Source organism: Elgaria multicarinata, chromosome 5, assembly GCF_023053635.1.
Source record: "Elgaria multicarinata webbii isolate HBS135686 ecotype San Diego chromosome 5, rElgMul1.1.pri, whole genome shotgun sequence".
In the NCBI taxonomy this organism is placed as follows: Eukaryota; Metazoa; Chordata; class Lepidosauria; order Squamata; family Anguidae; genus Elgaria; species Elgaria multicarinata.
Genome location: NC_086175.1, coordinates 131,419,766 through 131,436,230, shown reverse-complemented (window position 1 = coordinate 131,436,230; position 16,465 = coordinate 131,419,766). Strand labels below are relative to the sequence as shown.

The 16,465-nt window shown below is 45.5% G+C and overlaps 1 long non-coding RNA gene across 4 annotated transcripts in view; it reads left to right on the top strand.

The window, feature by feature from the left end:
• LOC134399312 (uncharacterized) overlaps positions 1 to 9,401 on the top strand; it is a 37,016-nt gene extending 27,615 nt beyond the window's left edge. For 3 of the 4 annotated variants that reach the window (XR_010025492.1, XR_010025491.1, XR_010025497.1), the window contains exon 5: positions 9,137 to 9,401. This is a non-coding gene — a long non-coding RNA (uncharacterized LOC134399312). Of the gene's footprint in view, positions 1 to 490; positions 929 to 9,136 lie in introns of those variants that run through there. The other variant, XR_010025493.1, reaches the window with a different exon arrangement.
• Positions 9,402 to 16,465: the final 7,064 nt, after the last annotated feature.

The window sequence follows — 16,465 nt, the reverse complement described above, 5'->3', positions numbered from 1 at the left end:
TTTACCAACGCCGCCACTACCCTCTCACCATCTTTTGCATCCATTTGCGCCCCGTGAACACAAATCCCAACAACCCGACGAAACGCACGCTTCGCCTGTGAAGAAATTCGGCACGCCGTCCGCTTCGCTGCGGACTTCGCTTGAGACTTCTTAATAGAACAATCCTCCCATCTGCGTAGAGGGGGAAGCCATGCCGTTCCCAAAGCTTTCCCTCCGCAGCCGGGTCTGTCTCCAGCGCCAAAGAGTTTGCTTCTCCTTGCCGTCGGTTGAAGGCAAAAGGTCAACTCATTAGCACCCGGAATGCATCTCCTATTCTCCAAGGGAGAAATGAGAGACAGGGAAGACTGGACGAAACCCACGGGGAATTCTCACAGTTCAACTTCCAAACTGATATGCCGTGGAGAATCTTAATCAGGACATTTACAACCAACTCTCGCTCAAGCAGCCCAGTGGGGATCATGACACTCACCTCTTGTTTTCTTTCCCACAGAGAATCTGCCGCTTCGCTCTCCAAGGATTTCCCCCCTTCGGTCGTGACAGACGTCGCTTGTTACGCTCCCATGATTGAATGGAAACGCTATCAGAATCCCCAGAGTAGAAAAGAGAGGCCGGGTAGTTAGGCTCCTCCCACCATGGGGGTGGGGGACAAATGCCATCTGTGAATATTATTATTTTAAATATATATAAATGTTCCATCCCAAAAGTCTGGAAAAGGCTGAACTGCAATCTGACTGTGGGAAGCAGCTTACCATATGGTGGTTGAGCACAGAGAGAGAAAGAGAAAGGAAATTTGATTAGGTCCTCGCCATGCCTACGCCCGCATGAAAAATTTGAACAAAATGTGGAGTATAGCGAATGGAGCCGCTTCTCATTGGGGAGTGGGGGTATTTTTAATTTTGTGTTTTAAAAGATGCAGAATAAGCTGTGATGCTGGTGACGGTGATGATTTTTTTTAGCAGCATATTCTCCAACTACTCCTTTTCTGGTATCTCATTCTGACTGGAATCTTAGTGTTTAATCTGGGGCCAGCCGGCTGTTTGTTGTGCGGTTTTAAATCATGTAAATCCGATTAGAAAACAGACTTGGTGGGAGAAGTGGGAAGGAAAGGGGGTGGGTGGCAGTCAGCGACACAAAAGGAAGTTTGTTTGCTGTTGTGTAACCATCTGAGGCTGTTCTGGGATGTGGGTTTTGCCACGGCCTTCGAGAAGCAGGCGCGTCACAAAGCTCTGAGATTAGAAAGCTGTGTAGCTCACCCCACAACGGCATGAGAATCTCAAGAAACGCGGCCTTCTTGGCCTCGGAGGGTTTTGCAGGCCCAACCAGATTTTCCCCCCTCTTGGCATCTCCTCAGAAATGCAAAGGCGGATGAGGAGGGGAAATTCAGAGGAGACATTGCCATGGTGTTCCCCTGGGAGAGCCGTCTTTGGGGGAAGACCTGGAGTCCACAAGCTGAGGAGCTGCTTGTGCTGCAGTACTTGGAGGAAGATCAGGAGATCCCAGGCTCTCCAGGGAGACGACCATCATACCTTCTCCTCAAGACGCACTTAGGCCCCTCTCGGACTCAGAGCTTCTGTACATGAGCGATTTATTGCACCCTCACGATTGGCCACTCATGGAAGTTTGCAGATCATTTACATGATGCCATCAACCTCCAGGATGTCTCCCACCCCTTCCCCCTCTAATCTCGCTTTAAAAAAAAACTAAAAAAACCACGATCATAATGGAGTATTTAAAATATTGCGGGATTAATTCTGCCACTCCATGGTGCTCTTTCATTTAACTTTATGGAACAGTGGCCAGAGGGGAAGTTTCCAATTACAAATCATGTACTCGCTGTTGCTCACTGTCTAAAGGAGCCTGTAGTGAATGGGGAAAAACCCGAGGAATAAACCTTGGTAAGAGTGCACATTTTTTCTTTAATGTAGATATGTTCTCAGAAGCCAGTGCTGAGCACCCGCCTAGCCCCAGGGAGCAATTGTGCCTAAAGGTGTAGATTGAGCTGGCTACCAGATGCAGGAGTGCCTGCCTGAGGAATTAGGACTCCACGTGAGTGAAGGTATACTTGTGAGCAGGAGGCATTGATGTCCTGAAGGTTCACACAGGGGGAACAATGTCTGGGCACTCGCTACCAAATGACTACTGCTGCCTAGCCTTTTCCCACGTAATCTTGCTCCTCGCTTGACGTCCCTGCGTTTGGACTAGGGTGACCATATGAAAATGAGGACAGGGCTCCTATATCTATAACAGCATGCAGCATGCTGCACCTGCTGAAATTCCCTCTTCATCACAACAAAGCTGCAGGAGCTCTGCCCTCTATTGTACCTAGTCACTCTAGGGCAGGGCTCCTGCAGCATCAACTGTTGTGATGAAGAGGGAATTTCAGCAGGTGCTGCATACATACAAATGACCCCTGCTGAAATTCCCTTTTCAATACATCTATTAAAGATACACGAGCCTTGTCCTCCTTTCCATAGGGTCACCCTACTTTGGACTGCCTACTAACCTTCACATTGGAACTGGCCCTGGCAGTTTTCTGGAGCTCCGTCTCTATGGTCACTGTAAGGAGGACAGATATTTCTGTTCTTAGTATGCATTCAGGTGCTGCCATGGGGCACATGTATGTGTTAAGCTATCCCATAGGGGCTGCTGTAAGTCGGGGTGTGACAGGATGGCCATGCTGGCTGAGGATGATAGGAGTTGCATTTACTGCTAATTAGGGATGGCCAAAGTCATGCCTCTTGCTCGGCTGCTCCTGTTCACTGCAAGCTCACGTTGCGTGGCGTCCCCACTCCTCCGCCGAGCCACCATTTTGCAGGAAACAACAGCTCATCCTTTTACGCAGGGTGACCATATGACCGGATTTGCCCAGATTTGTCCGGGTTTTTTGATGACAAATTGGAGAAGGGGAGGGGAAATCCGGATTTTTTTCAAAGAGCTGCTCTAATGGGAATTAACAAAAATGCTTATAACTCCGTCATTTTTAAAGATAAAGACATGAAACTTGGCATGATGGTAGCTCTTAGGAAGGGCTTTAGTCATGCCAAATTTGAAACAGATCTGTTCATCCATTGATTTTTTAAGAATTTTTTAAAAATTGAGGTTTTAAAATTATTATTTTTTAAATCGTCTTTTTTAAAGATAAAGAGCTGAAAGGTGGCACCATAATAGCTTTGTCTTAAATGTGTGCTGTAAAATCAGACATGTGACCAAGGCTATGTTCAGGTGGGCACACCCCCTTGGTGCTGGACACGCCCCCTTGGGGGGGCGACCATGTTGTCCTCCTTTTTGGTTTCCAAAATATGGTCACCCCATTTTACGTGAAGGGCACTTTTGTGCAAATGGCAGCCCTACGTAGGGCCAATTACGCAACATGACATGTGCAAATGGTCTGCTTAGACTGTTTATGCCCGTACTGCTGTATAAATGGGTCTATTTATGGCCACCATTTGTGCAAAACGGCCCTTTATGTAAAAGGACAAGCTGCCATTTTAGTCTCGGTGGAGCAGCGGGAACTGTCACCCTTGCCCAAGCCAACGAGAAATCGCTGAGCCTCCAGCCCTAACCGGATGCCTGCGACATCACTACTGTCAGTCAATTTTGTTGGATGAACCAGACGTCCATGCAGGGGAAGATTTATATACAAGCTAAACGAGCTACAGCTTAGGGCCCCACGTTGAAAGAAAGAAAACAACGTTTACAACATTGCCACCGGGAAACCATAAACACCATACAACATGAAGACCTCTTCAGAAGGGGGAATACGGTTATGTGTTTGACAAACTCCTAAATAAAGAATGCGCACACATATAACTTGCATTTTTAATACCTGTAATACACGACTATCAAATTCCGTTTAATTGTACGGCCCATATTTTGCATTTTACAAAGTTATTATTTGTTGAAGAGGGAAGGCCACAAGTTTAAATCTGGTCCTGGTGACGTCATGCAGAAAGACATTGGTCAGCCTTAACGTATTCCAACGTGTTTAGTTTTTGTTTTAATTTTTAAAGCAGGGTGTGTGTATGTATTTAAAAGCACAGGAGATGCACAGCCTGTAAACTATCTAGCTGCAGCCTCCAGAGGGTGCAATAAGCTTAGAAACTGTTGAAAATAAGGCTACACTTTTTCTGTGTATTCCAGACAGAAGAACTTCGCTACTGCTTGTTCATCAGTGCTCAGAAGCACAACGAAATCAGCAAATTATCTGCTATATATTTAACAATTGGGACATGCCAAGGGATGCACCATTTTTTGCTGTCTCTCAGTCACCCACAAAAGAACTCAGCACAGTGAGATGCGGAGGGTCATCGACTTGATTGCACCTGAGTGCCTTCTCCAGCCCTGTAGAACCTGCTCTGCACCTTGGTATAGTAGGGAGCTGCAGACAATTAAACAGGCTGGACGTCGGCTAGAGCGCAAATGGCATAAGACTCAAAGTGAAGATGACCGAGCACGCTCTAGAGCACATAATCGTGCCTATTGCATGGTGGTGCGGGCAACAAAGAAGGCTTACTTTGCTGCCTCTATCGCGTCCTCGAGTAGCCATCCAGAGGAACTTTTCTGGGTGATCCGGGGGCTGCTAACACTCTCCCCAGCAAACGGGGCCCTGGCCCTTTCGAGGACCCGCTGTGATCTTTTTGCATCGCAATTTGAGGACAAAATCACTTCTCTCATCTTGAGTACAGCATCCAGTTCTGGGCACCACGCTGCAAGAAGGACGCAGACAAACCGGAGCGTGTTCAGAAGAGGGCAACGAGGATGATCAGGGGTCTGGAAACAAAGCCCTATGAAGAAAGACTGAAAGAACTGGGCCTGTTTAGCCTGGAGAAAAGACTGAGGGGAGACATGATAGCAGTCTTCAAATCCTTAAAAGGTCCCACAGAGGAGGGCCGGGATCTCTTCTCGATCCTCCCAAAATGGAATACTGGGAATACTGGGCTCAAGTTACAGGAAGCCAGATTCCGGCTGGACATCAGGAAAAATTTCCTGACTGTTACAGCAGTATGACAATGTCGTGGGCTCTCCCACACTAGAGGCTTTCAAGAGGCAGCTGGACAGCCATCTGTCAGGGATGCTTTAAGGTGGATTCTTGTATGGAGCAGGGGGTTGGACTCGATGGCCTTATAGGCCCCTTCCAACTCTACTAGTCTATTATTATTATTATTATTATTATTATTATTATTATTATTATTATTATCTCTCCTCTCTCATCTCACACTATTGCCCCGCTCGTGCTCTTCGCTCCTCTGATGCCATGTTTCTCGCCTGCCCAAGGGCCTCTACTTCCCTTGCTCGGCCTATGAGACCAAAAGAAGTGCCAAAAAAATCCAAAGGCCTAGGGTAGAAAAAAGAATGTTATTTAATGCAATACAAGAACTCTGACGCATTTCGGACCCTTAGGTCCTTCCTCAGGGTAATTTGTTAGAATGTAAGGGATACCGTCTGCTACATATGAAACACACCCTTTTTTCTACCCCTCGGCCTTTGGGGCTGTTTCATTTCGTTTGATTTCGTGCATTTCTTGTGGGGTCCTCCCTTTTTTGGGCTTTGGAAATCAAGACGAACCAGATGACAATTTAGACTGACATATCCTCATTCGTTGTTTTTTTTAAACTGTGGGATTCCTTTTAATTTTGAACGCGCTCGCTTCGATACAAGAATTTGAGGCCAGTTCGGCGGAATTGTCTTCCGCGCCATGGCATCGCTCTCAAAAGGGCGGCAGGCCGTTGGGCTTCCTCATGCGCTGCGGAGCGAGGACTTCGGAGAGTGGCCCCAGGCGGTCCGAAAACAGCAGTAGCCAGCTGCCGGCTTCCAAGTCCTGCTCGAACATGAAGACGTACAGCTTGACGGAGACATCCAAGAACCCCAGGCAGACCGCCACCGCCAGCAGCAACCACATGACCTTGGACAGGAGGAAAAGCAGGGTGCTCTGCATGGCTAGCGAATCCTGCATCAGCTTCGCCTGCACCATCTCGTGCAGCAGAGAGGGGCTGTGGGCGCTCGTGTCCGTGGCCTGCCTCCGCAACGAAGCGTCTTCCAGCTGGTCTCTCAGGCCGGTGATCTCGTTCTCCTGAACCTCCCGGATCTGTTCCAGCTCGTCCAACGTGCGCCTCAGCTCAACCACTTGGTTCTGCTCCTCCTCGTACTGCTGCTCAGCAGTCTCAATTTTCGCCTCCAGCTGTTTGAAGTACGCCACAATGTGTTCCATCACCAGTTTCATGCGGGAGATGTCCTGGTCTTGCGTGGCCTTGTAATCCTGAAAGACGATGACGTGGCCCGACACCTTTTGGATTTCTGTCCGGAGCGTCTGGTTGGTGCTTCGCAAGGCCTTGTTTTGGGATTCCAGCTGGGCGATGGTTCCTTCCAGCTGCTTTAGCATCCCCTGGAGTTCTTCCTCTTCCTTCTGGAAGTCTTCCGCCATGGCCTTGAAGCAGTCGATTTTGGCTTCCAGGCCCTTGTTTTGCTCTTTCACAGACTTACTGTCTGTAATAATCTGCTGCTTCTCGATGTCAAGGTTGGCGGCCATCTCTCTCAGATCCCAAATCTCATTCTTTAAATTTTTATTCGCATCTGTCAGGCGACACACTGCAGATTTATCCATGGCATTGAGTCCAACAGTTTCCGAGAAGAACCAAGCGTCCGTGGTCTCTGGTACAGGTGAAAATGCAACAACAAAAAGTGAACATAGCAATAATCAAGCAACTATTATGGCATCCTCTACGTTTTCAGCCTTTTGTTGTTTATTCTTAGTTTGACACACAAATTTATTTATTTATTTATTTATTGCATTTCTATACTGCCCAATAGCCGAAGCTCTCTGGGCGGTTTACAAAATTAAGACAATTCAAAGCATAAAACAAACAGTATAAAACCATAATATAAAATACAGTATAAAAGCACAACCAAGATAAAAACAGCTGCAATGCAAAAATACAAATTTAAAATAATACAAATTTAAAACAGCAAAGTTAAAATTAATTTATAGACTGTTAAAATACTGGGAGACTAGAATCATAGAATAGCAGAGTTGGAAGGGGCCTACAAGGCCATCGAGACCAACCCCCTGCTCAATGCAGGAATCCACCCTAAAGAATAAAAAGGTCTTCACCTGGCGTCTAAAAGAATATAATGTAGGTGCCAAGCGAACCTCCTTAGGGAGCTCATTCCACAGCCGGGGTGCCACAGCAGAGAAGGCCCTGCTCCTGGTAGCCACCTGCCTCACAGAGAGGGCCTTTCCTGTCATGGCACCCCAGTTTTGGAACACCCTCCCTCACAATGTTTGATTGGTGCCAACATTACTGTAATTTGGGCACCAGGTCAAGGCAGGAGTCAAACTTTGAGGTGGAGGGCCGAAGGCCTCACTCAGAAAGACCCCAAACTTAGGATTTGTCTTACTAAAACAAAAATGAAAATTGCCCTGGAAGAAGAGCACACAGGGGCACAGAATCCGGGCCTTTAGCGTGGGATGTTCTGGGAGGACAGCGGGCAGGTCACTGCACTGTGCCCACAACCACTGTCACCTCCAGACAACGGAGATCTTGATTCTTCTTGCATATTCTTCCTCCAGGCCAATTAGAAACCTCAGCAAGTTCGTCGGGAGCTGTGAAGCTCAGTAGGTAATCTTAGGCCAATAGTTATCTCTCAGCCAAACCTACCTCACAGGGCTGTTGTGATGATAAAAGTGCATGTGGGGGCAGGGGAAAGATAATCTTCTGCCCTTTCTTCTGGGGGGGGGAAAGGGTGGGATATAAATATCCTATAAATCATTGGCTCACATCCCAAAAGTGTTTGGGGAGGATGATGTCACCTCTTGCCTTTCCATACCGCCCTTGTTCTAGTGCACATTTGGGTCTTCTCTGTCCGTATGTAGCCTTTAGGGCTAGTGCCTTGAATTTGTCTTTTGAAACAAATGTCATGATTCCCAGGATCCTCAATTTTGTACCTAATCGTAGGCTTTGTGCTTTACAGTGGAGTCATGATATACACATAGCCTGAGTGAACTGGCAGTTTATTTTGATGGCATCCACAGTTATTTAGTTATTTGTTTATTCAATAAACCAGATATTTATTAATGCAATTTAATAAAAGATGGTTGTGCACGCGCTGGTAACCTCAAGGCTTGACTTCTGCAATGCACTCTACATAGGGCTACCATTGTACCTAGTTCGGAAACTTCAACTAGTTCAAAATATGGCAGCCAGGTACATCTAGGGGTGAGCATATTACCCCAACATTAAAATCACTCCACTGGCTGCCAATTCATTTCCGGGCAAAGTACAAAGTGTTGGTCATTACCTTTAAAGCCCTAAATGGTTTAGGTCCAGGTTACCTGCGGGATCGCCTTCTCCCGTACAGTCCGCCCCGCACACTTAGGCCCTCTGGGGAGAACTTACTTCAGTTGGCCAAGACTAGGCTGACATCAGTTTCCCAGAGGACCTTTTCTTCTGTCGCCCCCGGATTGTGGAACGGCCTGCCGAAGGAGATTTGTAATATTAACTCCCTCTGTGATTTTAAGGCAGCTTTGAAGACTAGCCTTTTCCGGCAGGCCTACCCAGATCAATGTAAAATCAAGAATTTTTAAGATGTGTCGATTCCTGTACTAATGTTATTCCCCGCCTCGATCCAAAAGGAGAGGCAGGTAAGAAATAAATAAAATTTTTATTATTATTATTATTATTATTATTATTAATATTATTATTATTATTATATTTCTTCGATTCTAAGATGCACTTTTCCCCCCATATAAACATCTCTAAAAATGGGGTGCGTCTTAGAATCGCGGGTGTGTCTTAGGGTTTTTTTTTTCCTGTTGGTGGTACTGAAATTAGTGTGCGTCTTACAATCGATGGCGTCTTACAATCGAAGAAATACAGTATTATTATTATTAATACTCTGCCTTCCAGTTCAATTAGGATTCTCAGGACCACAAAGAAACGTAACAAGAGCCCTTTTTAAATCCTGTCTCCTGCCAGAAGCAAAGATCAGAGGGTGTTATCCCATGATGTGCTAACACAGATGTAGATTAAAAAGAGATAAACCAATGAATTATTAAGAACTCAGAATGCCACATGCATCACCCCAATTGCTAGATCTCTGGTTAGTGGGTTTTTTCCCCATTTCTTTTTTCTTTTCGTAGAAGAGGGGGGAAATAAAATGAAATAGAAATCACCGTTCCACTGGCTTACCCAAGGGCCATAGGTTTCCACACCTTTGCTACATGCTTTCCAAGAGCCCAGCACCAACCAGTCCAAGAAGACCACAGCTGGATGCTAGAACCTGGCCTACAACTGATGTCACAATCCTGCTCGAAGAGCTCTGAACATTCTTAGAGGGAGCAAAACAAGTTGCAGGTCAGAAAACCATGTCATAGAACTCCAAAAACAAAGAGCTTTCCTACATGATTGGTTGTGTGTGTGTGTTTTAACCTGCCACTTTACTGAGGCTGCTGTTTCTGGATTGTTTGCAGGATAAATATCGGCTCTTTTACATGTGTTCCCCCCGCCCCACGGTTTTCTTTCTCTTCATAGAATCATAGAATAGCAGAGTTGGAAGGGGCCTCCAAGGCCATCGAGTCCAACCCCCTGCTCAACGCAGAAATCCACCCTAAAGCATCCCTGACAGATGGTTGCCCAGCTGCCTCTTGAATGCCTCCAGTGTGGGAGAGCCCACAACCTCCCCAGGCAACTGATTCCATTGTTGTACTGCTCTAACAGTCAGGAAGTTTTTCCTGATGTCCAGCTGGAATCTGGCTTCCTTTAACTTGAGCCCGTTATTCCGTGTCCTGCACTCTGGGAGGATCGAGAAGAGATCCTGGCCCTCCTCCGTGTGACAACCCTTTAAGTATTTGAAGAGTGCTATCACGTCTCCCCTCAATCTTCTCTTCTCCAGGCTAAACATGCCCAGTTCTTTCAGTCTCTCCTCATAGGGCTTTGCTTCCAGACCCCTGATCATCCTGGTTGCCCTCCTCTGAACACACTCCAGCTTGTCTGCGTCCTTCCTTATGTTCCATTACACAAGCACTAGGTGGCGCTGTGGTATAACGGAACTGCGCAATTACACTGGTTTTTATCCTACCATTCACAAATAATACCAGACTTAAACAAACAAACATGGACACAAATATGTGTAACGTGGATACAAGATTCTCTCAGATTACCATGGTGTGGATGCTCATCATCTAGGGTTCTCCTTCAGGTGCCTCCTCCAAGGTGGCGACAAGGGAGAGGGCCTTCTCGGTGGTGCCCCCCCCTCCCCCAATTATGGAACGATGTCCCCAATGAGGCCTGCCTGGTGCCAACATTGTTATGTTTTCTGCACCACATTAAGACCTTCCTCTTCTGTCAGGCTTTAATCAGGTTTTAATTAGGTCCTGGATTTTTCTTACTGTTGCTTGTTTAAAATTGTTTTGATATATGCGTGCCTTGTGTGTGTGCTGTTTATATGTTTGCATATAAATGTTTTTATACTATGTATAAAGTATTTTTGATGGTTTTGAATCTTTGTAAACTCCCCATTGAGCTTTGGCTATTGAATGGTACAGAAATGGAATGCATGAACAAATGAATGGAAAGAGAGAGAAAAAACCTAGAGCTCCATTTTGGGCCCAAATCAGAAGTAGAGTTACTTGCAAAGATGTGCTTGAAACTGGCCCCCCAAAAAATGAGTGGGAATAAACGTGTGTGTGTGTGTGTGTGTGTGTGTGTGTGTGTGTGTGTGTAATATATACCAAGAACAAGTATTTTTTGAAGTAGCTCAACAAATATTATTGTTAACGCAACAGCTAAAATGGAAAAAATAAAATCCATTTCCCTTCCATCAAATCAGTGTGTTAGCCACTGCATTTCTCAGATGAAATGAAAAGATATAATAGAGACTCTCTTTTTAGGAAGGTGGCCTCTTTTTCCTGACTATGTTTTTTTTTAATGAATTATTGGGTTTGGAAAATATGTGAAGGACTGCAGACAGATGTCCTGTGTTCACCAACAAATTATAGTGTTGTCCTATGTGTATCTACTCAGAAGTAAGTCTCACTGAATTCAATAGGGCTTACTCCCAGGTAAGTGGGTACAGGATTGCAGTCTTAGAGCATAATCTTATGCCTGTTTAGACAGAAAAAGTCCTACAACTCCCAGTATTCCCCTGATATGCCTTACCCCCGTCATGACTGTAGCAAGACTTTGCTGCTATCTTTTCAGCATGCAGCCAAGACTTTGAGCTTCTTCAGACGACCGTTTTATAGCATGACTATTCACGGATGTTCACAGGTCATTTTGACGACGCAGTGATCCTCCTGCGCTTCTCCCGTTCCTTCTGCTCTTTTTTCTGTCACAAAATAAGACCCCGAAAACCCGGGAACTTTTCTGAATTCTAGCGCTATTTGCCATTTCCTGCCGTGTGCAGATGTTGCACTATAAAACGCCCACTAGAGGGTGCTGTCCCACTAAACTGAATGCGCCACGCAGTCGATGCTTTCTTCCCCGTGTGATTTTGCTCATCCCTGTTGCAGAAGAGAACCAGGAAGCAGAGCAACGGTAAGGAAACACGATTTCCTGCCTGTCTGAAAATCCTTGTTTTCTTTTTTGATTGGTTTTCCAAAAACCAAACTGCTAAGACCCTTGATATGTCCATTTGCCGATGAACCAGTGATTTCGCATAGTTGCGCCAAGATTTGTATTAGCTTTGTTTTTCTGCGCCTATATAATGCACTGAAGAGTATTTTTAGTATGCTCTTTTATCTTGTTTCTGATCATTTCGTAGCTGCTTCCAGCGTGATTGTCGGCAAAGAATGTGACATGTAAATTATTGCCAATAAATTATAAATAAGATTGTGCACTGACAGATACATTTATAGAAAGGCGCTGATACAGGTGTTGCATCTATACATGCATCATCCTGCCAATTACATTTCGTAACTTCGCTTGGATCTCCTTGTTTTTGGCTGCTTCAAGTATTCTACAGGAGAGAAGGATGCAACCCTTGCTGCTAAACACCAGAATTGCTGCATTCCATATCAGCCGCTATAAAACAGAATCATACACCAGTAGAGTTGGAAGGGGCCTACAAGGCCATCGAGTCCAACCCTCTGCTCAATGCAGGAATCCACCCTAAAGCATCCCTGACAGAGGGTTGTCCAACTGCCTCTTGAAAGCCTCTAGTGTGGGAGAGCCCACAACCTCCCTAGGTAACTGGTTCCATTGTCGTACTGCTCTAAAAGGCAGGAAGTTTTTCCTGATGTCCAGCTGGAATCTGGCTTCCTGTAACTTGAGCCTGTTATTCCATGTCCTGCACTCTGGGAGGATGGAGAAGAGATCCCAGCCCTCCTCAGTGTGACAACCTTTTAAGTATTTGAAGAATGCTATCATGTCTGCCCTAAATCTTCTCTTCTCCAGGCTAAACATGCCCAGTTCTTTCAGTCTCTCTTCATAGGGCTTTGTTTCCAGACCCCTGATCATCCTCGTTGCCGTCCTCTGAACACGCTCCAGCTCACATTCATTCAGACTTGCATATTCTGCAGAAATCACATTGACATTGGCAAAGTTATTTTGAGCATGGAACTCTCTCTGCACAAAATGACAGATGTTCCTAATATGACGCAGAATGGCTGTAGCTGGGACTCATCCGTGCAGCCAAAATCAAATAGATAAGTCAAGCTATCAAGCTAGTCACTTCCGTATTTCCCCCCCAATTCTCACTTTCCCCAAATTGTGACACGCACGGCCAAGTAAGATGGTTCCTTGTGCAAGGAAAAAAGAGCAAACATCCATGTACAACTTGAATGAGAATCACTTACAGTACAATCTTCTCCATGTGCACTTAGGAGCAGGCCCCCGCTGTGCTTAATAAGGCTTTGTCCCAGATAGTCAATATATTGCAACACTGCTTTCTCATCTGGATTGGTTTCCAGGCCTTCATGTAAGAGTGATTGAACTTCCTCTGTACTGATGTGTACAGCTCAGGTAAGAACAATTTCTATGTTTGCATGGTACAAGCCCCAAATACGTGATATTATTCTGTAATTGCAAAATGCGAGAAACACACACATACACACACTTACGAGAGCAAAACTCATAACTGCCTCTGATCCCGGAGGTAGCATAGAGCCATCATAGAATCATAGAATCATAGAATAGCAGAGTTGGAAGGGGCCTACAAGGCCATCGAGTCCAACCCCCTGCTCAATGCAGGAATCCACCCTAAAGCATCCCTGACAGATGGCTGTCCATCACGTTGTCCATCAGGAGTAGTAGCCATTGATACTCTCGAAGCATTCTTCATTCCAGCAGCCTAATTTGAGAGTGGAGCAGGGTTGTTTATGCTGTCATTCTATACTTAGGAATCAAATCTTTTGCTGGTCTACTGCAAATTGAGGGGAGACATGATAGCACTCTTCAAATACTTAAAGGGTTGTCATGCAGAGGAGGGCCAGGATCTCTTCTCGATCCTCCCAGAGTGCAGGACACGGAATAACGGGCTCAAGTTAAAGGAAGCCAGATTCTGGCTGGACATCAGGAAAAACTTCCTGACTGTTAGAGCAGTTCTATGAAATTCTGTTGTGCCAAGTCCCGGTCACTATGGCCCACTCCGCCTTTGGGAAGAGGTTACAGCATATGACCGAAACAGACGAATGAGCTGGATGTACGTAAATATGCCAGGAAAAGATACCTGTTTAGATTGGGTGACCCTATGAAAAGGAGGACAGGGCTCTTGTATCTTTAAAAGTTGTGCCGAAAGATGAAGAACATCTTATTGCCAAAGTATATAAACTATTGTTAAAGTTGGAGGGAGAGAAAGAACAAATGATGGATTGTATGGTCAGATGGGGAAATGATGTAGGGCATAAAATTCCAATAGAACTATGGAAAAACATGTGGACAAAAGGTTTAAAGTATACACTAAGTACCATACTAAAGGAACTTTTATAAGATGATGTATAGATGGTATATGTCCCCCTCAAAGTTAGCAAAAATGTACAGTGGTTGTTTGGGGCACTGTTGGAAATGTGAAGAGCAAAGAGGAACCTTTTACCACATGTGGTGGTCTTGCAAAAGGGCTTACTGGGTTAAAATACATGCATTAATGCAAAAAATAAATAAATAAAAATAAATGTAGAAATGAAACCAGAAATGTTTTTGCTTGGACTGATGGATGATCAACTGAAAGATAAAGGATTGTTATTCCAATATATGGTAACGGTGGCAAGATTACTATATGGGCAATATTGGGGGGAAAACACAAGTACCATCAACAGAAGAATGGGTCCTCAAGGGGTTGGAATGGGCGGAGATGGCGAAATTAATGGCGTTAGTAAAAGAAAGAACAATAGCTTCATATGTAATGGACTGGAAACCTTTTATTGAGTGTATAAAAGAACTGCGAAAGGATGATTTATTTGTATGTGGATTTTATATATAACTTGTATTCTTGCCTCTGTTATATATACTTGCTTGCTTTTATGAAATTCGGACCTGGTAAACTAGAAATAATTGACTTGCCGTCTGACACGAAGATCATTTTAAATGGAATATAGCCTTATGTATTTGTGATCATTTTAGTAGTTGTTTACGTTGTGACGTAGTTTGCGTAGTCTGTATTGTTTTTTTACCTTTCCTTATGTGTTTTGTTTTTGTGGAAAATTAATAAAAGTATTAATGGGGGGGGAGGGGAAAGTTGTGCTGAAAGGGGAATTTCAACAAGTGTCATTTGTATGCAGGCAGCACCTGGTGAAATTCCCTCTTCATCGCAAGAGTTAAAGCTGCAGGAGCCCTGCCCTCTTTTGTATCTGGTCACTCTAGGGCAGGGCTCCTGCAGCTTTAACTCTTGTAATGAAGGGGGAATTTCACCAGGTGCTGCATGCATACAAATGACACCAGCTGAAATTCCCTTTTCTATACAACTGGTCATCCTAACTTTTAGAGAAGGGGTGTTGAACCTTAGGCCTGTGAACCAAACCTGTCCTGTTCAGGGTTCAAGTCTAGCCATCCGGAGTTCTCTAGATGGTTGTGCCTCCTTCCCACGCCACCACCCCCCTTTCCCTCCCCAGCCACTGATCATTTGGTGGTCTTGGGATTTTGTGAGTCCCCCCCCCCCCTCCATTCTAAGGCTGAGTTCCTGGCAGTAAGAACTTCTAGCTACAACATGCTGGTACTCGTGGCTCCTCCCACTTTTCCCTTTGGCCCCACCCATGATTAGAATGTAGCCGTCCACAGCTTTTCCAAAAGGGAATCCAGCCCTCTGGCTGAAAAACGTTCAACAGCCCAGCTTTTAGAGGATGGGCCGTCGATACTAAACGTGGCTCTTGCACTACCATAGGTCCTTGCATACAGAACAGTGCTGGGCCGAATTCTGCCACCTATTTTCAGGAACTTTCTCTCTCTCCCTGCGAAAGAGTTGTTTTTTCTGCCTCTTTCGCTGGGAGGGAGGGAAATTTAGAGAATTTTCTCCTTGGGGATGGGGACAGGGTTTCCGCATACCTTTTTAAAGTGTGGCCGGTTGCTGTGACACTTTCAAAAAACACCCCCCTTTCCCCCGGCACTTGAGAGGAGCCCAGCAGTTCTCAGTGAATGCCTCTTGGAGACCACGTGACCTCACCCTCTCCAAGAAGCATTCAGGAAGAACTCCTGAGCTCCTGAAAATGCCAGGGATGTTTTTTTTAAAAATAAAAATAAATGAAGACAACCCGCCCCCCCTCAACAACAGGCTACATTTAAAAGTTATTTCGAAACCCTGCCCCCTGCCCCAAGGAGAAAAAATTCCAAAATTCTCACCTCTCCTAGCCTCTTTCATCCGAGTTTTCATTTTTCTTCCCCCTCCCCCCCCCCCCGAAATGCCAAAAATGGAATGTACTAAATTTTCGGCACAGTACTAATATAGAATGCCTTCACCTGAACTGGTAACTTAGGGTTGCACAACCTTTATGGGCTCAAAGGCTGCATGGAATGCTAGTACATCGTCTAAAACTGCACACAAAACTCACCTCCAGCCACATTCACAGCAGTTCTGCTCATGGTCACTGCGATGATGGGTGAGGGAAGGGGGAAATTAAAGCCTCCTCATCCCCCACCCCACCGTGCCGCCATTGAGACTGCTTGCCTGCCTCTGCAGTTAGCAGTGGTGGAACAGCAGGCCTTTCCCCTCTGACGATCTGGGCTGGGGGGAAAAGAGAATGAGGCTCCCCGAGAGAGGGCCCCCGAGAGGCACCAGTGGCCCATGGGTTGTGCACTCCTGCTCTAGTCAGAAAAAGGAGAAAGAAATTCTCAGGATGCAAACTCTTTTTATTACAAAGCCCAACGCGTTTCGGCCTGTAGGCCAAAACGCGTTGGGCATTGTAATAAAAATGTATGCCTCCTGAGAATTTCTTTCTCCTTTTTTCTGACCTGACTTAGACGCTCTCCTCCTTTTTGGTTTTCACTCCTGCTCTAACCAATCCTCCACCACTACAAAGAGACACACATGACTGCAGACCAAA